The sequence below is a fragment of the Salmo salar genome, chromosome ssa04 (genome assembly GCF_905237065.1).
Source record: "Salmo salar chromosome ssa04, Ssal_v3.1, whole genome shotgun sequence".
Taxonomy (NCBI): Eukaryota; Metazoa; Chordata; class Actinopteri; order Salmoniformes; family Salmonidae; genus Salmo; species Salmo salar.
Window position 1 is genome coordinate 63,356,563 of NC_059445.1, and position 26,701 is coordinate 63,383,263.

The 26,701-nt window shown below is 46.1% G+C and overlaps 1 protein-coding gene and 1 non-coding gene across 4 annotated transcripts in view; both read left to right on the top strand.

Moving 5' to 3' along the window:
- Nucleotides 1-26,701, top strand: part of LOC106603642 (cell adhesion molecule 1) — a 547,319-nt gene that overhangs the window by 161,538 nt on the left and 359,080 nt on the right. The gene's annotated exons all lie outside the window — the stretch shown is intronic.
- Nucleotides 17,064-17,119, top strand: LOC123742635 (U7 small nuclear RNA). Its single transcript, XR_006769785.1, has one exon. It is a non-coding gene; the product is annotated as a U7 small nuclear RNA (small nuclear RNA).

The following is a 26,701-nucleotide window of genomic DNA, read 5'->3' on the forward strand; positions in this document are numbered from 1 at the left end:
TAAGGTTAATTGTTTTGTAGATTGGTCAGGGCGTGGCAGGGGGTATTTGTTTTATGTGGTTCGGGGTGGTGTGTTTGTGTAAAGGGTGTTTGATTTAGTATTTCCGGGTTTTGGTTTATGTTTAGTTAATTCTATGGTTAGTATAGTGTGTGTGTTTCTATGTTTGGTTGATTGGGGTTGGGACTCTCAGTTGAAGGCAGGTGTTGTCTATCTGCCTTTGATTGAGAGTCCCATATATTAGGGTGTGTTTGTATGTGTTATTTGTGGGTGATTGTTCTGTGTGTAAGCCGTATGCTTTACCAGACTGTTTGTAGTTGTTCGTTCGTTTCGTTTTGTTATTTTGTATGTTCATTTTTGTAGTTAATAAAAATCAAGATGAGCATACGCGTACCTGCTGCGTATTGGTCCTCCTTCACCGACGACAACCGTGACAGAATCACCCACCACCAAAGGACCAAGCAGCAGAGGAAGGAGCAGACGGAGTTCGAGTTGGACTGGCGGGAGAAGTGGACTTGGGAGGAAGTTCTGGACGGGGCCGGACCCTGGCATCAGGCTGGGGATTATCGCCGCCCGCAGTGGGAAATTGAGGCAGCCAAGGCAGAGAGGCGGTGGTACGAGGCCAGAGTGGACGCGCTGAAGGAGATGCACGAGAGGCACCCCCAAGAAAATTTTGGGGGGGGCACACGGGTAGTTTGGCTAGGCGTAAGAAGAGCCGGAAGCCAGCTACCCGTGGTTATATGGAGGAGCGTATGGGGTGGAGAGCGCTATGTTTCGCTGAGGAGCGCACTATCTCACCCATACGCACGCACAGTCCGGTGCGCGTTATTCCAGCCCCTCGCAGGTGCCGTGCTAGAGCGGGCATCCAGCCTGGTAGGAGGATGCCTGCGCAGCGCATCTGGTCGCCGGTACGCCTCCGAGGACCAGGCTACCCAACTCCCACTCTACGCACGGCTACCATCAGGCCCCTGCACAGCCCAGTCTGCCCTGTACGAGCACCCCGCTCGTACAGGGCTACTAGTTCCATCCAGCCAAGGCGGGTTGTGCAGGAGGTAAGATCTAGACCGACTGTGCGCCTCCATAGCCCTGGGTTTCCAGCTCCTGTCTCTCGTGCGGACCCGGAAGTGCGTCAACCCAGTCCGACTCGTCCTGTTCCCGCTCCCCGCACTAGCCTGGAGGTGCGTGTTCATAAGCTGGTATATCCGGTACCAGCACCACGCACCAGGATTATAGTGCGTCAGCCCGCCAGTCAACAGTCATCATCAGAGCTGCCCGCCAGTCAACAGTCATCATCAGAGCTGCCCGCCAGTCAACAGTCATCATCAGAGCTGCCCGCCAGTCAACAGTCATCATCAGAGCTGCCCGCCAGTCAACAGTCATCATCAGAGCTGCCCGCCAGTCAACAGTCATCATCAGAGCTGCCCGGCAGTCAACAGTCATCATCAGAGCTGCCCGCCAGTCAACAGTCATCATCAGAGCTGCCCGCCAGTCAACAGTCATCATCAGAGCTGCCCGCCAGTCAACAGTCATCATCAGAGCTGCCCGCCAGTCATCGTCAGAGCTGCCCGCCAGTCAACAGTCGTCAGAGCTGCCCGCCAGTCAACAGTCGCCAGAGAGGTCAGACTGCGCTGAACTGCCGGAGTGGCCAGACTGCGCCGAACTGCCGGAGTGGCCAGACTGCGCCGAACTGCCGGAGTGGCCAGACTGCGCCGAACTGCCGGAGTGGCCAGACTGCGCCGAACTGCCGGAGTGGCCAGACTGCGCCCGAACTGCCGGAGTGGCCAGACTGCGCCGAACTGCCGGAGTGGCCAGACTGCCCCGAACTGCCGGAGTGGCCAGACTGCCCCGAACTGCCGGAGTGGCCAGACTGCCCCGAACTGCCGGACTGCCCAGACTGCCCCCCGGCGATGCCAGAGTGGCCCGACTGCCCCCCGGCGATGCCAGAGTGGCCCGACTGCCCCCCGGCGATGCCAGAGTGGCCCGACTGCCCCCCGGCGATGCCAGAGTGGCCCGACTGCCCCCCGGCGATGCCAGAGTGGCCCGACAGCCTGGAACGGCCGGAACCAGAGCCACCTCCAGAAATAGGTGGGTTGGGGAGGGGGTGTCGCACAGTGCCGTCGTTGACGGCAGCCACCCTCCCTTCCCTCCCTTTAGAAAAGGGGACTTTTGTTGGTGTTGCTTGGGGTTATTTTTTGTTAAGGTGCTTCTGGGGTAGCACCTTTAGGGGGGGGGTACTGTCACGTCCTGGCCAGTATATAAGGTTAATTGTTTTGTAGATTGGTCAGGGCGTGGCAGGGGGTATTTGTTTTATGTGGTTCGGGGTGGTGTGTTTGTGTAAAGGGTGTTTGATTTAGTATTTCCGGGTTTTGGTTTATGTTTAGTTAATTCTATGGTTAGTATAGTGTGTGTGTTTCTATGTTTGGTTGATTGGGGTTGGGACTCTCAGTTGAAGGCAGGTGTTGTCTATCTGCCTTTGATTGAGAGTCCCATATATTAGGGTGTGTTTGTATGTGTTATTTGTGGGTGATTGTTCTGTGTGTAAGCCGTATGCTTTACCAGACTGTTTGTAGTTGTTCGTTCGTTTCGTTTTGTTATTTTGTATGTTCATTTTTGTAGTTAATAAAAATCAAGATGAGCATACGCGTACCTGCTGCGTATTGGTCCTCCTTCACCGACGACAACCGTGACAGAATCACCCACCACCAAAGGACCAAGCAGCAGAGGAAGGAGCAGACGGAGTTCGAGTTGGACTGGCGGGAGAAGTGGACTTGGGAGGAAGTTCTGGACGGGGCCGGACCCTGGCATCAGGCTGGGGATTATCGCCGCCCGCAGTGGGAAATTGAGGCAGCCAAGGCAGAGAGGCGGTGGTACGAGGCCAGAGTGGACGCGCTGAAGGAGATGCACGAGAGGCACCCCCAAGAAAAAATTTTTGGGGGGGGCACACGGGTAGTTTGGCTAGGCGTAAGAAGAGCCGGAAGCCAGCTACCCGTGGTTATATGGAGGAGCGTATGGGGTGGAGAGCGCTATGTTTCGCTGAGGAGCGCACTATCTCACCCATACGCACGCACAGTCCGGTGCGCGTTATTCCAGCCCCTCGCAGGTGCCGTGCTAGAGCGGGCATCCAGCCTGGTAGGAGGATGCCTGCGCAGCGCATCTGGTCGCCGGTACGCCTCCGAGGACCAGGCTACCCAACTCCCACTCTACGCACGGCTACCATCAGGCCCCTGCACAGCCCAGTCTGCCCTGTACGAGCACCCCGCTCGTACAGGGCTACTAGTTCCATCCAGCCAAGGCGGGTTGTGCAGGAGGTAAGATCTAGACCGACTGTGCGCCTCCATAGCCCTGGGTTTCCAGCTCCTGTCTCTCGTGCGGACCCGGAAGTGCGTCAACCCAGTCCGACTCGTCCTGTTCCCGCTCCCCGCACTAGCCTGGAGGTGCGTGTTCATAAGCTGGTATATCCGGTACCAGCACCACGCACCAGGATTATAGTGCGTCAGCCCGCCAGTCAACAGTCATCATCAGAGCTGCCCGCCAGTCAACAGTCATCATCAGAGCTGCCCGCCAGTCAACAGTCATCATCAGAGCTGCCCGCCAGTCAACAGTCATCATCAGAGCTGCCCGCCAGTCAACAGTCATCATCAGAGCTGCCCGCCAGTCAACAGTCATCATCAGAGCTGCCCGGCAGTCAACAGTCATCATCAGAGCTGCCCGCCAGTCAACAGTCATCATCAGAGCTGCCCGCCAGTCAACAGTCATCATCAGAGCTGCCCGCCAGTCAACAGTCATCATCAGAGCTGCCCGCCAGTCATCGTCAGAGCTGCCCGCCAGTCAACAGTCGTCAGAGCTGCCCGCCAGTCAACAGTCGCCAGAGAGGTCAGACTGCGCCGAACTGCCGGAGTGGCCAGACTGCGCCGAACTGCCGGAGTGGCCAGACTGCGCCGAACTGCCGGAGTGGCCAGACTGCGCCGAACTGCCGGAGTGGCCAGACTGCGCCGAACTGCCGGAGTGGCCAGACTGCGCCGAACTGCCGGAGTGGCCAGACTGCGCCGAACTGCCGGAGTGGCCAGACTGCCCCGAACTGCCGGAGTGGCCAGACTGCCCCGAACTGCCGGAGTGGCCAGACTGCCCCGAACTGCCGGACTGCCCAGACTGCCCCCCGGCGATGCCAGAGTGGCCCGACTGCCCCCGGCGATGCCAGAGTGGCCCGACTGCCCCCCGGCGATGCCAGAGTGGCCCGACTGCCCCCGGGCGATGCCAGAGTGGCCCGACTGCCCCCGGGCGATGCCAGAGTGGCCCGACAGCCTGGAACGGCCGGAACCAGAGCCACCTCCAGAAATAGGTGGGTTGGGGAGGGGGGGTGTCGCACAGTGCCGTCGTTGACGGCAGCCACCCTCCCTTCCCTCCCTTTAGAAAAGGGGACTTTTTGTTGGTGTTGCTTGGGGTTATTTTTTTGTTAAGGTGCTTCTGGGGTAGCACCTTTAGGGGGGGGGTACTGTCACGTCCTGGCCAGTATATAAGGTTAATTGTTTTGTAGATTGGTCAGGGCGTGGCAGGGGGTATTTGTTTTATGTGGTTCGGGGTGGTGTGTTTGTGTAAAGGGTGTTTGATTTAGTATTTCCGGGTTTTGGTTTATGTTTAGTTAATTCTATGGTTAGTATAGTGTGTGTGTTTCTATGTTTGGTTGATTGGGGTTGGGACTCTCAGTTGAAGGCAGGTGTTGTCTATCTGCCTTTGATTGAGAGTCCCATATATTAGGGTGTGTTTGTATGTGTTATTTGTGGGTGATTGTTCTGTGTGTAAGCCGTATGCTTTACCAGACTGTTTGTAGTTGTTCGTTCGTTTCGTTTTGTTATTTTGTATGTTCATTTTTGTAGTTAATAAAAATCAAGATGAGCATACGCGTACCTGCTGCGTATTGGTCCTCCTTCACCGACGACAACCGTGACAATATGCAACACTTTGGGTAATTTGTCAGAATTTTACGTAATTATGACATAACACTGAAGGTTGTGCAATGTAACAGGAATAACTATTTGTTTTCAAGATGATAGTTTCCGGATTCGACCATATTAATGACCTAAGGCTCGTGTTTCTGTGTGTTATTATGTTATAATTAAGTCTATGATTTGATAGAGCAGTCTGACTGAGCGATGGTAGGCAGCAGCAGGCTCGTAAGCATTCATTCAAAATAGCACTTTCGTGCGTTTTGCCAGCAGCCCTTCGCAATGCATTGCGCTGTTTATGACTTCAAGCCTATCAACTCCCAAGATTAGGCTGGTGTAACCCATGTGAAATGGCTAGCTAGTTAGCCGGGTGCGCGCTAATAGCTTTTCAAACGTCACTCGCTCTGAGACTTGGAGTAGTTTTTTCCCTTCTTCTACATGGGTAACGCTGCTTCGAGGGTGGCTGTTGTCGATGTGTTCCTGGTTCGAGCCCAGGTAGGAGCGAGGAGAGGGACGGAAGCTATACTGTTACACTGGCAATACTAAAGTGCCTATATGAACATCCAATAGTCAAAGGTATATGAAATACAAATCGTATAGAGAGAAATAGTCCTATAATTCCTATAATAACTACAACCTAAAACATCTTACCTGGGAATATTGAAGACTCATGTTAAAAGGAACCACCAGCTTTCATATGTTCTCATTTTCTGAGCAAGGAACTTAAACGTTAGCTTTTTTACATGGCACATATTGCACTTTTACTTTCTTCTCCAAAACATTGTTTTTGCATTATTTAAATCAAATTGAACATGTTTCATTATTTATTTGAGGCTAAATTGATTTTATTGATGTATTATATTAAGTTAAAATAAGTGTTCATTCAGTATTGTTGTAAATGTCATTATTATAAATACATTTTAAAAAAATCGTCCGGTTAATCGGTAGCGGCTTTTTTTGGCCCCCCAATAATCGGTATCGGTATCGGCGTTGAAAAAAATCATAATCGGTCGACCTCTAGTCATTATTAGTGAATGTGCATTATGCATGGTTCTGGTTAAATGTGTAACAAACAAACCAAATATTTATTTTGATAAGATAATTACATTATTATTGTGTCTTATGATTGTGGAAGGCTTATATTTAGCCTCAGTATAATTTTGCAAGCCCTGACTGTTTGAAATGTAGTGTATTTGACCTTTAACTGTACAACAAAGCGTATTTAGAGAACATGTGGTAGATGTTCTCTCCTTCCAGACTCACATTAAGCATCTCCAATCCAAAGTTAAATCTAGACTCGGCTTCCTATTTCGCAACAAAGCCTCCTTCACCCATGCTGCCTAACTTACCCGCGTAAAACTGACTATCCTACCGATCCTTTACATCGGCGATGTCATTCACAAAATAGCCTCCAACACTCTACTCAGCAAATTGGATGCAGTCTATCACAGTGCCATCCGTTTTGTCACCAAAGCCCCATATACTACCCACCACTGCGACCTGTATGCTCTCGTTGGCTGGTCCTCGCTACATATTCATTGCCAAACCCACTGGCTCCAAGTCATCTATAAGTCTTTGCTAGGTAAAGCCGCGCCTTATCTCAGCTCGCTGGTCACCATAGCAACACCCACCCGAAGCACGAGCTCCAGCAGGTATATTTCACTGGTCATCCCCAAAGCCAACTCCTCTTTGGCCGCCTTTCCTTCCAGTTCTCTGTTGCCAATGACTGGAAAGAATTGCAAAAATCTCTGAAGTTGGAGACTTATATCTCCCTCACTAACTTTAAGCATCAGTTGTCAGAGCAGCTTACCGATCGCTGCAGCTGTACATAGCCCATCTGTAAATAGCCCATCCATCCACCTACCTACCTCATCACCATATTTGTTTTTCTGCTCTTTTGTACACCAGTATTTCTACTTGCACATCCTCATCTGCACATATCACTCCAGTGTAAATTGCTAAATTGTAATTACTTCGCAACTATTGGCCTATTTATTGCCTTACCTCCTTACTTCATTTGCACACGCTCTACAGATTTTTCTATTGTACGTTTGTTTATCCCTAGTGTAACTCTGTGTTGTTTTTGTTGCACTGTTTTGCTTTATCTTGGACAGGTCGCAGTTGTAAATGAGAACTTGTTCTCAACTGGCCTACCTGGTTAAATAAAGGTGAAATAAATAAAAATATTTTAAAGATGTGAATCACCCATACATAAAAAAAAAAAAGAGGTATGATGTTTAGGCCATATCGCCAAGCCCTAAGTAAACTCATAATTCGCTTGCTTGTTAGATATATCGAACCTTCTGTACTTCACAAAAAAAGGTTAGCCAATTGTGTGGTAAGTCCTCTAGTATTTTCTTCCTTTTCTCCACAGCCCTGTTTACTGTGTGAAAGTTGGCTGAAGGAGATAGAATGAGAAACAATGTGCTCCTTTTCTTTCCCCATGAGGTAATGTCGCCTTTTGCTCTGCTCGTTTTTCGCCAACATTTATTTCAGCTCCAAATGGCTCCTGGCCCCGATGTTTCTGGAACATAAATTCTAATAGGCGAGAGACAGAGCTAGAGCGAAAGAGACAGACAGAGCAAGAGGGAGAGAGAGGGAGAGAAAAAAGTGAGGGGGGCAACCATGCCATGGTGTATGTTGCCAGCTCTGTTTATCACGCAATAGTACTCTGTTTGTTCCATCTTTACATGCAATCGAGCCACTGGTGCATGTTAGCCCTGGTTACCTACACTTGTCCCTGAAAGGCACCATTAGCCTGATTGATCCTCCCGTGTTTGGCTACATGTACAGTACTTGTGCGTAGCAGCCATCCTGTAGTGTTTTCGCCTACGTGTTTTTACCCCAAATCATTAATTTGGAGTTAGTGAATCTCATCTTCAACTGTCTTCCAGGTATAATGAATCTTCTCAGCGCAGCATAAAGATGATTGATAGGTGAGGCACTTAGACAAGCCATGGTGCTGGGATAAAGAGGGAGAGGAGATAAAACAGACGAGCAGCGATAATGGGAGGATTGCCCCAGAATCATTGCATTGACTGTAGCACATCTGCACGTCGGAGAGGCAGGCATATCATACAGTATGCACTTTGGTCTTAATTGCACCTTTCAGCAAGAATGTATAGACCCAGGCCTACATTTCATTAGATATATATTTTTTTTTTTTATCGGGTAAGGTTGGTACATGTTTAGCCTGCCAGTCGCCAACAGAGTTAATCTAGATAAGGTGTCCATAACGGGTTGGGGAGGCCGCTCAATTGACTTTTTATTCTGCTACAATGTAACTGCAATAATAAAATTGTTACTCATTCAAGGGTTTTTATTTTTACTATTTTCTACATTGTAGAATAATAGTGAAGACATCACATGGTTACTACATGGAATCATGTAGTGGAATTTATGGAATTTTTCAAATCAAATTTTATTTGTCACATACACAAGGTTAGCAGATGTTAAATGCGAGTGTAGCGAAATGCTTGTGCTTCTAGTTGTTTCGACAGTGCAGTAATATCTAACAAGTAATCTAACAATTCCCCAACAACTACCTAATACACACAAATCTAAAGGGGTGAATGAGAATATGTACATGTTCGTATATGGATGAGCGATGGCCCGAGTGGCATAGGCAAGGTGCAATAAAATACAGTATATTCATGTGATATGAGTATGTAAGATATAGAGTGGCCTTGTATAAAGTAACTAGTAATCCATTTGTTAGTGTCCAGTGATTGGGTCGCAATGTAGGCAGCAGCCTCTGAGTTAGTGATTGCCGTTTAGCAGTCTGATGGCCTTGAGATAGAAGCTGTTTTTCAGTCGCTCGGTCCCAGCTTTGATGCACCTGTACTGACCTCGCCTTCTGGATGATAGCGGGGTCAACAGGCAGTGGCTCGGATGGTTGATGTCCTTGGTGATCTTTTTGGCCTTCCTGTGACATCGGGTGCTGTAGGTGTCATGGAGGGCAGGCAGTTTGCCCCCGGTTGCGTTGTGCAGACCGCACCACCCTCTGGAGAGCCTTGTGGTTAAGGGTGGTGCAGTTGCCATACCAGGCTGTGACACAGGATTCTCTCGATTGTGCATCTGTAAAAGTTTATCAGGGTTTTAGGTGACAAGCCAGATTTCTTCAGCCTCCTGAGGTTGAAGAGGCGCTGTTGCGCCTTCTTCACCACACTGTCTGTGTGGGTAGACCATTTCAGTTTGTCTGTGATGTGTACGCCGAGGAACTTAAAACTTTCCACCTCCACTGCTGTCCCTTCGATGTGCATTGTGGTGTTCTCCCTCTGCTGTTTCCTGAAGTCCACGATAATCTCTTTTGTTTAGCTGATGTTGAATGAGCGCTTGTTTTCCTGACACCACACGCCGAGTGCCCTCACCTCCTCTCTGTAGGCTGTCTTGTTGTTGTTGGTAATCAAGCCTACAACTGTTGTGTCATCTGCAAACTTGATGAATGAGTTGGAGGCATGCATGGCGACGCAATCGTGGGTGAACAGGGAGTACAGGAGGGGGCTGAGCATGCACCCTTGTGTTGAGGGTCAGCAAAGTGGAGATGATGTTTCCTACCTTCACCACCTGGGGGCGGCCGTCAGAAAGTCCAGGACCCAATTGCACAGGGCGGCGTTGGGACCTAGCACCCCCAGCTTGATGATGAGCTTGGAGGGTACTATGGTGTTGAATGCTGAGCCTAGTCAATAAACAGCATTCTTACATAGGTATTATTTTTGTCCAGATGGGATAGGGCAGTGTGATGGCAATTGTGTCGTCTGTGGACCTGGGAGCGATTGAATATGCGGACCTGGGAGCGATTGAATATGTCCATAAACACACCAGCCAGCTGGTCTGCGCATGCTCTGAGGATGTGGCTAGGGATGCCATCTGGGCCAGCAGCCTTGCGAGGGTTAACACGTTTAAATGTTTTACTCACATCACCCACAGAGAAGGAGGGGGGAGCACAGCCCTTGTTAGCGGGCTGCGACGGTGGCACTGTATTATCCTCAAAGCGGGCAAAGAAGGTGTTTAGTTTGTCTAGAAGCGTGACGTCCGTGACGTGGCTGGTTTTCTTTTTGTCTTCTGTGATTTCCTGTAGACCCGGCCACATACTTCTCGTGTCTGAGCCGTTGAATTGCGACTCCGCCTTGTCCCTGTACTGGCATTTCGCTTGTTTGATTGCCTTGCGGAGGGAATAACTACACTGTTTATATTCAGTCATATTCCCAGACCTCTTGCCATGGTTAAATGCGGTGGATCACGCTTTCAGTTTTGCACGAATGCCGCCATCCATCCACGGTTAGGATAGGTTTTGATTGTCACAGTGGGTACAACATCTCCAGCGTTGAATGGTTCTTGTCACTGATACATCCTGTTTGAGTTTCTGCCTAGCAAGATGGCATCGTGGTGGAATTTGCCGAAGGGAGGGCCGTGTATGCATCCTGGAAGTTAGGGTAGCAGTCGTCGAGGGTGTTGCCCATGCGCTTAGTGCAATCAATATGCTGGTAGAATTTAGGTAGCCTTGTTCTCAAATCTTTTTTGTTAAAATCCCCAGCTACAATAAATGCAGCCTCCAGATGTATGGTTTCCAGTTTGCATATAGTCCAGTGAAGTTCCTTGATGGGCCGTCTTGGTGTCTGCTTGAGGGGGAATGTACACAGCTGTGACGATAACTGACAATAATTCTCTCGGTAGGTAAAATGGACGGCATTTGATTGTAAGGAATTCTAGGTCGGGTGAGCAGAAGGGCTTGAGTTCCTGTATGTTATGATTACACCATGAGTCGTTAAGCATACACCCCCGCCCTTCCTCTTCCCAGAGAGGTGTTTATCTCTGTCGGCGCAATGCATGGTGGCTGAACCGATTCCGACAGCATATCCCAAGTGAGCCATGTTTCCGTGAAACAGAGAATGTTACAATCTCTGATGTCTCTCTGGAAGGCAACCCTTGCTCGAATTTCATCTACCTTGTTGTCAAGAGACTGGACATTGGCTAGTAGTATACTTGGGAGCGTTGGGCGACGTGCACGTCTACGGAGCCTGACCAGCTGACCTGTTCCTCTGCCCCTTCTGCGGCACTGTTGTTTTGAGTCGACTTCTGGAATTAGATCCATTGCCCTGGGTGGTGGATCGAACAGAGGATACACTTCGGGAAAGTCGTATTCCTGGTCGTAATGTTGGTAAGTTGACGTTGCGCTTATATCCAATAGTTCTTCCCAGCTGTATGTAATAAGACTTAAGATTTCTTGGGGTAACAATGTAAGAAATAATACATAAAAAAACAAAGTACTGCATAGTTTCCTAAGAACTCGAAGCGAGGCGACAATCTCTGTCGACGACATCATATAACTTTCCTTCTTAATGCGTTTGAGGCAATCGATTGTGTTACAAAGTAGGGGTGGTATACAGAAGATAGCCCTATTTGGTAAAAGGCCAAGTCCATATTATGGCAAGAAAAGCTCAAATAAGCAAAGAGAAACGACAGTCCATCATTACTTTAAGAGATGAATGTCAGTTAATACGGACAATTTCAAGAACTTTGAACGTTTCTTCAAGTGCAGTCGCAAAAACCATCGAGCGCTATGATGAAACTGGCTCTCATGAGGACCGCCACAGGAAAGGAAGACCCAGAGTTATCTCTGCTGTAAAGGATACGTTCATTAGAGTTACCAGCCTCAGAAATTGCAGCCAAAATAAATGCTTCACAGAGTTCAAGTAACAGACACATCTCAACATCAACTGTTCAGAGGAGACTGCGTGAATCATGTCTTCATGGTCGAATTGCTGCAAAGAAACCACTCCTAAATGAAACCAATAAGAAGAAGATACTTGCTTGGGCCAAGAAACACAAGCAATGGACATTAGACCGGTGGAAATCTGTCCTTTGGTCTGATGAGTCCAAATTGGAGATGTTTGGTTCCAACCATTTTGTGAGATGCCGTAAAGCATGGAGGAGGAGGTGTTATGGTGTGGGGGTGCTTTGCTGGTGTCACTGTCTGTGATTTATTTAGAATTCAATGCACATTTAACCAGCATGGCTACCACAGAATTCTGCATCCAATCTGGTTTGGGCTTAGTGGGACTATCAATTGTTTTTTAACAGGACAATGACCCAACACACCTCGAGGCTGTGTAAGGGCCAAGAAGGAGAGTGATGGGAGTGCTGCATCAGATGACCTGGCCTCCACAATCCCCGAACTCAACCAAATTGAGATGGTTTGGGATGAGTCGGACCGCGGAGTGAAGGAAAAGCAGCCAACAAATGCTCAGCATATGTGGGAAGTCCTTCAAGACTGTTGGAAAAGCATTCCAGGTGAAGCTAGTTAAGAGAATGTCTGGCTTGTGCAAAGCTGTCATCAAGACAATGGGTGGCTACTTTGAAGAATCTCAAATATAAAATATATTTTCATTTTTTTAACACTTTTTTGGTTACTTCATGATTCCATATGTGTTATTTCATAGTTTTGATGTCTTCAATATTATTCTACAATGTAGAAAATAGTAAAAATAAAGAAAACCCCTTGAATAGGTGTTTAAACTTTTGACTGGTACTGTATGTCTTTTTCAAGTTGTATGTGTGCTTGTTTTTAAAATGGTCAAATTAATTAATAAACTAATCAGTGAATCTCACTATGATACTTGGTCAATTGAGCGGGCTCTATGATACTTTATTCTGAGAGGTTTATTTCAACTCATTTATTTGAAACTAGTGTGAAATTTCTTCTATTTGAGATTTGATTTAATATAGTTTATCAAACATTTAATCGGCCATAACACATCTGATAGCATGATTCATTATGTGCCATCGACATCTAGAACTCTGATTTGGTTAGTTAACTCTGGCAATGATTTAGCTGGGCCCACTCCAAATTAGAACACTGATATGCTTCAGGTCTCCATAGCAACTTCCTGTACTTTTTTCACAAAGTCTTGTTTGTCATTTTTCATTTATTATTTTTTGTTTGCTGTCATGTCGTACCAAAATGAGTTAATTACAGCTGCGGACGGGTGGTATACTGTTCGAGATGACAGGAGGTCTCTGATGATGCCTGATGGATTAGCATGGCTGTTTCTTTTAGCGCCCAAAGTGTTTATTTTATTTTAATTCCTAAGGCATTGATGCTTGCCGTAATTATTTAATGACTGTGCTCTTCCACGCTGTGTCAGTAAACACATTTCCCATCTGTTTTTTTAAGCTTTTGAGCATTTGGGTAAACAATCATGGTTGCTACCTGGACTACAAATACCCTCCCCCCCCTTTTCTTCCTGATTGGCATTGACTGCTGATGATGTTAGAGGGTGTTGGAAGTCCACGACACAGGAGCAGAGAGCGTGCTATGGCTATTGCTAATGAGACTCTTAATTGCCAATGCCCTTCAACCCTTTGAGTTCTAAATCAGGAATCTACAAAGCCATCTTTGACGAATGTCCATTGGAGGCCTAAGGCTAATAGTTAGCGCTTGATGAAAAGGAAACAATGAATTTGTTATACAGTATGAGTCAAAAGTTTGGACACACCTACTCATCAAGGGTTTTTATTTATTTTTACTATATTCTACATTTTAGACTATTAGTGAAGACATCACAGCTATGAAATAACACATTTGGAATTATGTAGTAACCAAAAAAGTGTTAACCTCTATGGGCTAGGTGGGACGCTTGCAATTTCAAAAAGGCTTTACAACGAAAGCAAAACATTAGATTATGTCAGCAGAGTACCAAGCCAGAAATAATCAGACACCCATTTTTCAAGCCAGCATATAATGTCACCAAAACCCAGAAGACAGCTAAATGCAGCACTCACCTTTGATGATCTTCATCAGATGACAACCCTAGGACATTATGTTATACAATACATGCATGTTTTGTTCAATCAAGTTCATATTTATATCAAAAACCAGCTTTTTACATTAGCATGTGACGTTCAGAACTAGCATACCCCCGCAAACTTCCGGGGAATTCGCTAACATTTTACTAAATTACTCACGATAAACGTTCACAAAAAGCATAACAATTATTTTAAGAATTATAGATACAGACCTCCTCTATGCACTCGATATGTCCGATTTTAAAATAGCTTTTTGGTGAAAGCACATTTTGCAATATTCTAAGTACATAGCCCAGGCATCACGGGCTCGCTATTTAGACACCCGGCAAGTTTAGCACTCACCATAATCATATTTACTATTATAAAAGTTTGATTACCTTTTGTTGTCTTCGTCAGAATGCACACCCAGGACTGCTACTTCAATAACAAATGTTGGTTTGGTCCAAAATAATCCATCGTTATATCCGAATAGCGGCGTTTTGTTCGTGCGTTCCAGACACTATCCGAAATAGTAAAGAAGTGTCGCGCGCATGGCGCAAATCGTGACAATAAAATTCTAAATATTCCATTACCGTACTTCGAAGCATGTCAACCGCTGTTTAAAATCAATTTTTACGACATTTTTCTCGTAGAAAAGCGATAATATTCCGACAGGGAATCTCCTTTTCGGCAAACAGAGGAAAAAATCCCAAAGGCGGGGGCGGTCGGGTCACGCGCATAAGCCCAGTGTCCCTTGATCGGCCACTTGAGAAAGGCGATAATGTGTTTCAGCCTGGGGCTGGAATGACGACATTCTGTTTTTTCCCGGGCTCTGAGCGCCTATGGACGACGTGGGAAGTGTCACGTTAGAGCAGAGATCCTTAGTAAATGATAGAGATGGAAAAGAAGTTCAAGAAATGGTCAGACAGGCCACTTCCTGTAAAGGAATCTCTCAGGTTTTGACCTGCCATTTGAGTTCTGTTATACTCACAGACACCATTCAAACAGTTTTAGAAAATTTAGGGTGTTTTCTATCCATATGTAATAAGTATATGCATATTCTAGTTACTGGGTAGGAGTGGTAACCAGATTAAATCGGGTATGTTTTTTATCCAGCCGTGTCAATACTGCCCCCTAGCCCTAACAGGTTAAACAAATCAGAATATATTTTGTTTGAGATTTTTCAAAGTAGCCACCCTTTGCCTTGATGACAGCTTTGCACACTCTTGGCATTCTCTCAACTAGCTTCACAAGGAATGTTTTTCCAACAGTCTTGAAAGAGTTCCCACATATGCTGAGCACTTGTTGGCTGCTTTTCCCTCACTCTGCGGTCCAACTCATCCCAAACCATCTCAATTTAGGGCTCAAGAGTGGCGCAGCGGTCGAAGGCACTGCATCTCAGTGCAAGAAGCATCACTACAGACAACCAGGGATCGAACCAGGGTATCACAACTGGCCGTGATTGGGAGTCCCATAGGGCGGGGCACAATTGGCTCAGCGTTGTCCGGGTTAGTGGAGGGTGTGGCCGGGGTAAGCCGTCACTGTAAAATAAGAATTTGATCTTAACTGACTTGCCTAGTTAAATAATTAAAACATTTTAAAAAATTGGGTTGAAGTTGGGTGATTGTAGCGGCCAGGTCATCTAATCTAGCACTCCATCACTCTCCTTCTTGGTCAAATAGCCCTTACACAGCTTGGGGGCGTTTTTGGTCATTGTCCTTTTGAAAAACAAATTATACTCCCATTAAGTGCAAAGCAGATGGGATGGCGTATCGCTGCAGAATGCTGTTGTAGCCATGCTGGTTAGGTGCGCCTTGAATTCTAAATGAATCACTGACAGTGTCACTATCAAAGCATCCCCACACCACCACCTCCATGCTTCAGGGTGGGAACCACACATGCAGAGATCATCCGTTCACCTACTCTGCGTCTCACAAAGACTGCGGTTGGAAGCAAAATTCTCAAATTTGGACTCATCAGACCAATGGACAGATATCCACCGGTATAATGTCCATTGCTCGTGTTTCTTGGGCCAAGCAAGTCTGTTCTTATTATTGGTGTCCTTTAGTAGTGGTTTCTTTGCAGCAATTCGACCAAGAAGGCCTGATTTACACAGTCTCCTCTGAACAGTTGATGTGTCTGTTACTTGAACTCTGTGAAGCATTTATTTGGGCTGCAGTCTGAGCTGCTGTTAACTCTAATGAACTTATCCTCTGCAGCAGAGTTAACTCTGGGTCTTCCTTTCCTTTTGATTTGTTTAACACTTCTTTGGTTACTAAATGATTTCATGTGTTTTATTTCATAGTTTTGATGTCTTCACTATTATTCTACAATGTAGAAAATAATACAAATATATACAAAAACCCTGGAATGAGTAGGTGTGTCCAAACCTTTTGAGCTTTTACTGTATATGTCTTTGTCTTAAAGAGGTGTTTTCTGGTCTTATCAGTGGCTCGGTTTTGTATTCGTCATGCAAGATGTTTCATCATCAGCTCATTCACTTCAGCTTTACAGTGGGATTGTCACTTAACCGTTTATTAGATTAAAGTAATCTTCTGGGCTTCTGTCAAGCTTTTGAGGGGCTAATACCAGGCTTTGATAGGCTTCGTCATTGAGGGAATGTGCTAAATGGCCCGCTGAACCATGGTTTTTTTTTCGACGAGGGCCAAATTTTCCTGGAGCGAGTCTTGTATACCTTTCATGGTGTTAATTTATTTGGGGCTAATTTAGCATTCTCGGCTAGTGCGACTGGGCGCAGAAAAAACTGCAGCCTTTGTTCAAATCCACCCGACACAGGATTTGTTTACCTTGAATTTCTAAGCAGTTAAGCTTGTTTTCCCTTTTTCTTGTTCTGCCCCATACTTTTCTTTGTGTTGAAGGGAGAGTGAGGAGACAAGGAAACGAAAGGTTGAGTGGAGTTTGACTCATAAGCTGACTGCAAGTCCGCCTTCTGGGAGGCTGGGTGGTAGCTCTAAACTTTGCCAGACTTCTCTCTCTTGCTGTATCTCTCTCTCTCTGGTTCTCTCTCTTTTGGATCGCACTCTCTGGATCTATCTCTCTCCATCTCTCTTTATCTCTCTCTGTTCTCTCTTAACATAATTTTTTTGCCTTCTCTCAACCCTTGCTTGGCTGAGAATGTAGATATCTTCAGTTGAGTTATGACCTGTAAAGAGATTCATGATTCCACCAAGCAGTTGGGCAATGAATGCTTGTCTTTTTAATATAGCATAAAAAAGAAAGTTGTGTGACGGTTTTTCCTCAGATATTGCAATGAAGGCTTCCTCATTACCGACATTAGAGGGACTCCCACATGAGCATCAGGTGTCTTCCAAGTTGGAAAACTAGCTCTTTTAGTATTTGTGTAGTAGGCATCTTCAATTGAAGAAGCCCCCATTTTTATGGGGGCAGGTAGTCTATGTCTTAGAGCGTTCGGCCAGTAACCGTAAGGTCGCTGGTTCAAATACCCGAGCAGAAAAGGTGAAATATCTGTCCATGTGCCTTTCAGCGAGGCACTTAACCCAAATTTACTCGAGGGGCACTGTACTACTCTGGCTGATCCTGTGAAACAACACCTTTCACTGCACCTATCTGGTGTATGTTATACTAAAACATTATTGATTTTATTATATTCTCTGAGTGGCCTGCCCCCAGTCTCATACTGTATACCCACTCTACCTGTCCTATTCTCCTCACACTAATTTTAAAAGAGTTGGACAGATGAAAGAAGGTTACTCAGTAGGCCTAGTACTCGGGTGAGTTGTTTTCATATCAGTGCAGAAGAAGGAAAGTAAACAAAGAGAGGAAGCCACTTTAGATTGGGAAGCACGTCTTGTCTACTCTCATTTGCCTTCTCATAGACCCCAGTTTTTTTCTGGACAGCCACTATATCCGCCGTGGCCTCTTCTCACTATGCGATAATGGAAAGTCTTCAGACAGTATGTGAAGTGAGAAATAAGGAGAGGGGGAGTGCGAAGGGAAAAAAACGGGAGAGCTATCCATCAACGGCACAATCGGAGGCTGGGATCCTCCGTTCAGATAAGGACTGTTTAGAAAGATGGACGGCCATTGTCAGCGCCCAGCATCATCCAAAAAGGCTTAAATGAAATCTAAAGATTCTCAGCGGTGGCTTGAATTACCTCTGTAATAACTGCAATAAGGCCCAGGCTAAACCTAGTTCAAGGATGATTATAGTGGCAGTTCCCAGCGTTATTATTACAGATTGTAAACATTAGCCTGCCCTAACCTCTTCAGCTCAGGGTCTGCCGGGGGAGGGAGAGAGGGAGAGTTGTGGTGGGGGTTGAGGAGAGTACCATAGGTCAGGGATCACCAACCAGATTTAGCCACGGGCCGATTTTTTTTCTTGAGCGGATGGTCGGGGGGAGGGGGGGGCATAATTAAAACCTTGCTTACATTTGTATACGATCACGTGTCTCTCTATTATGCATGGAAAACTTGGGAATAGATTTCTTAAATTAAAATTACTTGGAGCTGATTTCCTGGTGTTTTTACAGTCTATTATGTCCAACAATGAAAATAAATAAAAAAAATCTCAGGAAACTTGGCTGGCCAAATAAAACCACCGGCCGCCAGTTGGGGAACCCTGCCATAGGTAGTAGAGGGGGGATGTGGCTGTGTTCTTTCCTACATTGAGGTTCAAGTCTCAGGGCTTCATGTCCATTGGTAATTGGGCTCCTTAGTGGCGCAGCGGTCTGAGGCACTGCATCTCAGTGCAAGAGGAGGCATCACTACAGACCCTGTTTCAAATCCAGCCTGTATCACATCTGGCTGTGATTGGGAGTCCCATAAGGCGGCATGCAATTGGCCCAGCGTCGTCCGGGTTTGGCTGGGGTAGGCCGTCATTGTAAATAAGAATTTGTTCTTAACTAACTTGCCTAGTTAAAGGTTAAATAAAAAAGTGTCCATATCCTTTCCACATTTTTTTCCATGGATATTTTCACCAATCAGAAATGGGGTTAATAGCAGCCTTTTCTACCAGATTTGAATTGCAATAACACATTGTTGCCACACAAGTTAGGCTATGCCGCTTAGGCCTACATCCCCCTACCCAGTTAGACATTGCTCCTGGTGGTTGTCTATGGGGCAAACGTATCTTCATAAAGGTATGCCAAGTTGCTTTGAGATCTGCTCTTCGCATGAATAATCTTTACTGTGATTGGCCATCTCAGGTTAAAACAATGTTTCTAAGGAATACCACAGTCTGATGTAGTATTACAGGTCAATATTACAGACAGGGAATCAATGGCTGAAGTTGTCCAGATATCTGCATCAATCTAATCACTTCATTAGTGATACGGTCGTATGGAAACTCAAGCTTGGATTGGACGCGAATAAAGCTGCCATACAACACATACATTTGTTGTGTTTAAGATAATAATGACAAGAAAAAGTTAGTCTATTTCTGATTTGTTCTCTCTCTAATATAAAGACATGGAAATCTAGCCTGCGATGGAATAAAAGGGCTTTTATTCTGACCTCTCATATTGACAGTCTATTTATGTCTCCGGCAGAACTCATTTCAGCCTCAGTTTCCTGCTGAGAATAAATGAAGCTTCTGGAGGACCCTCGCTGTGTCTCTGGAACTAGCCTGAGTATTCTGTTCTTAAGTGCAGAAATTGGCAACAGTTCCCCCTCGCTAAGTACACCACACATTCAGTGAGACTTCCTTCTGCCAGCCGAGTCAATTTGGTCAATAGATGCTTTTAATTCCTTTTCCAGCATGCTTTGACAGGAGGGCCCAATGAGGCGGACCTGGCGATTTGTGAAGCCTGAAGGGACTCTCTCAGTGCTGTCGTCATCGTCCATGTTAACCGTGTGTGGCCCAAATGACATATGTTGACGCCGTTGGTCTTACCTCCGGTTTCAACACTTCAAACTGATTTGAGCATTGAGCGAGCTCAGCCTCTTAGATCATATAGCCTACAGTACTATAATGTTTTCAAAAGCCTAGTCCTGCCAATGACCTTGAGCATAACTGTCATATCTCCTATCACATCGTGTCATAGTCCAGGTCATCTATTTTAGCCTTTGCGTAGTTGGTGGGAAACTTCATAATTTCAGGTCAAGTAAGCCTACATCAACAGAGGTTTCTTAATGTTGTTCTATCCCTTCATCATTAGGTCCTTACTTGCTCCAAACAAACTGTTCAGCTGGACAGGAATCATAAAGGGCAGGTTATTTTGCTGGAGGGATTATAGCTAGCCAGTAACTTTGCTCAAATACCAACCCACTGGACGAATGCCCTGAGCATAACAGCGCAGCCAATTTGGACTGTTCTGGGGCGAAAAGATGAGGACTGTTGGTAGACCTATATTCCTCCTCACTACAGCCGAAAGTACCTTTCAGCCCACGCCCATCAAGAGCTGCCTGGCGATGTCGAGCAGGGTTTTATTTCAAAATGAGAATCAATGGTTGTTCTGACGGCCGCAATTAGTGTCGTCTCCGTGTCAAGCTCCTCAAAAGACTACTGCCTTTTGGCTCTGAGCCTGTCCCTCCAACAGAACAGCCTAATTACTCATTAGCAGCACATTTTTACCTTTTATAATCTCATGTCATAAAGGCTCTACCTTTTCATCTCGTTCAGGGGGAGGGCTGTCTGTCGGCGATCGTTAGTGTTAGATGCCCCCCTCCGAAGCTCTATTACCTTTATGTCAATGATGAATTTATGAAATACCGCAGCCCAAGTGCACCGTCTCTCAATATCATGGGGTCAAAAGCCCCCCGCCCCCCCACCCCATTTCCTTGTCTCCTTATTTAATTTCCTGGCCGGCTAGGGCCTTGATTAATGCTTTGTGATGCCAGACTTGGTCATCTGCTTTCTTTTTTTTCTCCTTTTTTTTCAAGATTCATAGTGTGCCACCTGCTCCTCTGTCTTTCGAAGGGGAATGTTTTGATTGTAATGATGGTTTTTATTGCGTGCTTTTCATTTTTATTCTGGTATATGATGAGAAGTTTAATATATGAGGCTGAGTGATGGTTATAACCTTGGAGCTCTCATAACGTGGGGAATTGACACCCCCAGCGCCTGTTGAATATAGGCTGAGTGATGGTTATAGCTTCGGAGCTCTCATAACGTGGGGGATTGATACCCCCAGCGCCTGTTGAATATAGGCTGAGTGATGGTTATAGCTTCGGAGCTCTCATAACGTGGGGGATTGACACCCCCAGCGCCTGTTGAATATAGGCTGAGTGATGGTTATAACCTTGGAGCTCTCATAATGTGGGGGATTGATATCCCCAGCGCCTGTTGAATATAGGCTGAGTGATGGTTATAACCTTGGAGCTCTCATAACGTGGGGAATTGACACCCCCAGCGCCTGTTGAATATAGGCTGAGTGATGGTTATAGCTTCGGAGCTCTCATAACGTGGGGAATTGACACCCCCAGCGCCTGTTGAATATAGGCTGAGTGATGGTTATAGCTTCGGAGCTCTCATAACGTGGGGGATTGATATCCCCAGCTCCTGTTGAATATAGGCTGAGTGATGGTTATAGCCTCGGAGCTTTCATAACGTGGGGCATTGACACGGGACGTTGTTCAGTTCTGGATGAATAAATGCCAGCAGGAGCCTATTGTTTAGTAAACTATACTCAAAATGCTTCCATGGAGAGATGTTTTTTTTTACCCCCAGGGGTACGCTCAAAGCCGTCGGGGGTAGGCCAAATAAAAATGTGATTCACATTTAAAACTTTTTTTGTAACTATTCTTCACATTTTCAAACAGTACATTTATATTTTCCAACGGAGCTATTCATTTGGGTGAGTTTTTTTTCTCGCCTGAGTGGCCTCGTTAAACCATCTAGTGTTAAGCAAAATAACAACACAATGTCTTTATACAGGAAACCTTCACTCTTGCGCAGACATTTAGAAACGAAAAATGACAATTTGAAAAATAAGCCACAGGAGTTTTTGGAGCGAGAATAAAGACGACTTTCAAGTAGTAAAACAAGTAACCTCAGCAGAAAAAGAAACCTCCCTTTTTCAGGACCCTGTCTTTCAAAGATAATTCATAAAAATCCAAATAACTTCACAGATCTAAATTGTAAAGGGTTTAAACATTGTTTCCCATGCTTGTTCAATGAACCATAAACAATTAATGAACATGCACCTGTGGAACGGTCGTTAAGACACTAAAAGGCAACTAAGGTCAGTTATGAAAACTTAGGACACTAAAGAGGCCTTTCTACTGACTCGGAAAAACACCAATAGAAAGATGCCCAGGGCCCCTGCTCATCTGCGTGAACGTGCCTTAGGCATGCTGCAAGGAGGCATGAGGACTGCAGATGTGGCCAGGGCAATAAATTGCAATGTCCGTACTGAGAGACGCCTAAGACAGCGCTACAGGGAGACAGGACGGACAGCTGATCGTCCTTTCAGTGGTAGACCACTTGTAACAACACCTGCACAGGATCGGTACATCCTAACATCACACCTGCCGGACAGGTACAGGATGGCAACAACAACTGCCCGAGTTACACCAGGAACACACAATCCCTCCATCAGTGCTCAGACTTTCCGCAATAGGCTGAGAGAGGCTGGACTGAGGGCTTGTAGGCCTGTTGTACGGCATAAACAATTAATGAACATGCACCTGTGGAACGGTCGTTAAGACAGTAACAGGCAACTAAGGTTAGTTATGAAAACTTAGGACACTAAAGAGGCCTTTCTACTGACTCGGAAAAACACCAAAAGAAAGATGCCCAGGGCCCCTGCTCATCTGCGTGAACGTGCCTTAGGCATGCTGCAAGGAGGCATGAGGACTGCAGATGTGGCCAGGGCAATAAATTGCAATGTCCGTACTGAGAGACACCTAAGACAGCGCTACAGGGAGACAGGACGGACAGCTGATCGTCCTTTCAGTGGCAGACCACTTGTAACAACACCTGCACAGGATCGGTACATCCTAACATCACACCTGCGGGACAGGTACAGGATGGCAACAACAACTGCCCGAGTTACACCAGGAACACACAATCCCTCCATCAGTGCTCAGACTTTCCGCAATAGGCTGAGAGAGGCTGGACTGAGGGCTTGTAGGCCTGTTGTACGGCAGGTCCTCACCAGACACCACCGGCAACAACGTCGCCTATGGGCACAAACCCACCATTGCTGGACCAGACAGGACTGGCAAAAAGTGCTCTTCACTGACAAGTCGCGGTTTTGTCTTACCAGGGGTGATGGTTGGATTACACGAGGCCTGTACTCTGGAGCGGGATCGATTTGGAGGTTGAGGGTCCGTCATGGTCTGGGGCGGTGTGTTATAGTATCATCAGACTGAGCTTGTTGTCATTGCAGGCAATCTCAACGCTGTGCGTTACAGGGAAGACATCCTCCTCCCTCATGTGGTACCCTTCCTGCAGGCTCATCCTGACATGACCCTCCAGCATGACATTGCCACTAGCCATACTGCTCATTCTGTGCGTGATTTCCTGTAAAACAGGAATGTCAGTGTTCTGCCATGGCCAGTGAAGAGCCCGAATCTCAATCCCATTGAGCACGTCTGGGACCTGTTGGTTCGGAGGATGAGGGCTAGGGCCATTCCCCCCAGAAATGTCCAGGAACTTGCAGGTGCCTTGGTGGAAGAGTGGGGTAACATCTCACAGCCAGATCTGGCAAATCTGGTGCAGTCCATGAAGAGGAGATGCACTGCAGTACTTAATGCAGCTGGTGGCCACACCAGATACTGACTGTTACTTTGGATTTTGACCCCCCCCCCCCTTTGTTCAGGGACACAGTATTCATTTTCTGTTAGTCACATGTCTGTGGAACTTGTTCAGTTCGTCTGTTGTTGAGTCTTATGTTCATACAAATATTTGCACATGTTAAGTTTTCTGAAAATAAACACAGTTGACAGTTTGGTGAGTTTATAAAAGCAACAGATACCATTGATAAGAAGGGGCTAGAAGTGTCTTATATGGTGAGCTACTGAGTGGCTAGGACAGGCAAGCCCCATACTATTGTTGAGGACTTCATTCTTCCTGCTGCCACGGATATGGCTGGGACAAGGCCCAAAAAACTATACAGACAATGCCTTCATCAAACAACACTGTTTCACGACGCATCAGTGACATGGCAGGAGATGTTTTGAAACAATTACTGCTTCGCGTACAAGCCAGTGAATTATATGCGTTACAGCTTGATGAGTCAACAGACAGGGCGGGCCTGGCACAGCTCCTGGTATATGTCCATTACGTTAATGAGGGGTGTCAATTAAGGAAGACATATTCTTCTGCAAACCAGGACAACATGAGATGTTATTTTTAAAGTTCTGGACAGCTTTGTGACATCAAATGGACTTTGGTGATCAAGATGTGTGGGTATCTGTACTGATGGCACAAAAGCCATGACAGGGAGACATAGTGGAGTGGTAACGCGCATGGAAGCAGTTGCTCCCGACGCCACTTAGGTACACTGCAGCATCCACCGAGAGGTTCTTGCTGCCAAGAGTATGCCTGACAGCTTCAAAGACGTTGACCCTGGTGCTAGAGGGGGTACACAGCTGGAGGTTGAATGTTTGAAGGGGTAAAGGTCTATAAAAAGTTGGGAACCACTGCTAATCGAATGGTAACAGTTGAGCGTACTAGTGCTTCACCGGTCTACTGGAAGTTGATGCTGTTGCTATGCAACCTCTTGCTAGCTTATTAGCATAACAGATTACAAGCTAGACATTTTAGACTTCGAGTGTGTTCTTAAATTCAATCTGGAGTGCCAGAATGCCCACTGGGCGTTCATACATTGAGTGTTGTCAGATTGTCCGTTTGTAAATTCAGAGCATTTAGCTCTCGGAGTGTTCAGAGCGCACACCAGATGCTCTGGCTGAAGAATAGGCTTGATTCGAGAGTTCTGACCCTACAACGGCAGTCAAGCGTCCAAGGTAACTGGCTAACGTTGGCTAGCTACTTCCAGACACACATGAGAGAACACCTCACTTTGACCATTTTACTTGCCCTAGCAGAGCTAGGCAGTTTTCATGTTATCCAGAGCGTTGGTGACAAACTGTGCTGCTGTCAACAATTTAGTTAAGCTTTTTGCAGATGTTTACTGAAACCGGTTATATTCCATGGGTGTTGAGCGTTCGTGAATTCGTCACCTTTTCTGCGTTCTGGTACACGCAGACGAGAGTGCTCTGAAATCAGAGTAGATAGCCAGAGCAAATTTACGAAAGCACCTAAATGTCCATTGACAACGCTCAATGACTGTACCACTTAGCTAAGCTAAGTATGACTGGAATAATCAAGTCAATAAACGTTGGTTAGTAGCCAACTAACGTTAGCTAACATACCGGTACATACTGCTGTAATAATATGCTAGGTGGCTTGTAAGGATAGCGTAGCTAACACATTGTCAGCCAACATAACGTGTAAGGTAACTTATTTGAAAAGTCATTGCTCAACGTTGCTCAACATTTTCTTAACAGTTGTCATAATTATTTAAAGCAATGAATTGTTGGACTTGGCTGCATATTTTGCGCCATTTTCTTCAAATCTGAAAATGATGTAAAGCCACGCCATTTTCTGAAGAATTGCATTATGGGCCCTAAAAGCACAGAAATAGTGTCCACTGCTTGTATATTTTGTATTTTGGCGAATGTAGTACGACATCCAGGAACTTTTGTTATACTAACTATATCCATATTATGATCAATAAGCATACTATATACTTAATTTACATCACAAATAGTATGATTAGTGCGGTTAGTATGAGTATTCAAACACAGCTAATGTCTTTATTTGTTTCTACCCCAATGGTGGAGAGGAGAGTGCGATGCTAATCCTTTCCTTGTCCGTATAATGTTTTGGATGCAAAGTATTATAAATGTTCATGACATTCATGGGAAAAAAATACTTTTGTTATCAGGATAAGAGGCTGACATTCAGCACATGGGGTGGATTAATATACTCCATGTTTCTCCTGACAGCTCTCTCGCTCTTTCTTCCTGCTTTGTGGGGAAAGAGGCCAAATCCTTAGATGTCATTGTTATCTCTCTCCGGGGTCAGACGCTGAATATCTTGACTTCAGAGGGGCGGTCACAAATGGCAAAATGAAGGTCTCCCTCACTTTCTTTCTATAAAAACACCCAAACCGGAGGAGAAAGCCAGCCAGGGTACTTTTAATAGATCCAATAAACAGAAACACGTTGGTTACAAGCGACCCAAGCCCTTGAGCTGGCCCTTCCATCGGCTTTAAAGCCCATGTCAAGGATAAAGACATCCCTTAATGGGATGGTTATTAAGCTGCTATGAGCTAAAGGCCATACAGCTAAGCTAAGTGGACCACCAGGGCACCCCTGTGCTGGTGCGGCAACTAATCCCAGGGAGAGGCACGCTACTGTGGCCACGGCACCAGGCTTCATCTGCCTCTCCTGGCTGTCACAGCTCTGCTGATTTCTAATTAAATGACCCGAAGCCGCATTGTAATATTCAATGCAAATGGAGGTGGGATGTGGGTGGGTGGGGGGGGGGGGGGTCTATGAGCCCCCCTTCTGGCGGTAAACCTAGATATCCCACGACGCACCCGCCACCAGATTCGTTCTCCTTGACCTCCTTCCATACACTCACCCACCAAAGAGCTTACAGGTGTGTTCGGGGCTAAGAGAAGCAATTTAGATTTGAATTGTTTCAAGACTCGTTCAAGTGATGGGAGAGGGAGACTGAAAAAAAGACAGTCCCTTATGTGAAGTAGTAGCTGTCATTTGGATTAGGTGAAATAATCCCTTTCCTCCTCAATGGCTCCCACCTCTCTCCTCCCTCCACCCCTCAGGCTCTCTTCTTCCTCCCCCCCTGCCAAGCCCATTGGGATCATAGCGCCAGTGTAAAAACTCAGGCCAGGTGCTGATGGAACTTCTTTTTTTTTCTCTCTCTCGTTCCCTCTCTACTTCCATCTCAAGTATGGCAGTAAACTAACGCAGCCCAACCACAGAATAGGGGGAAGATTAGCACGCCCACCCTCTCTCGCGGC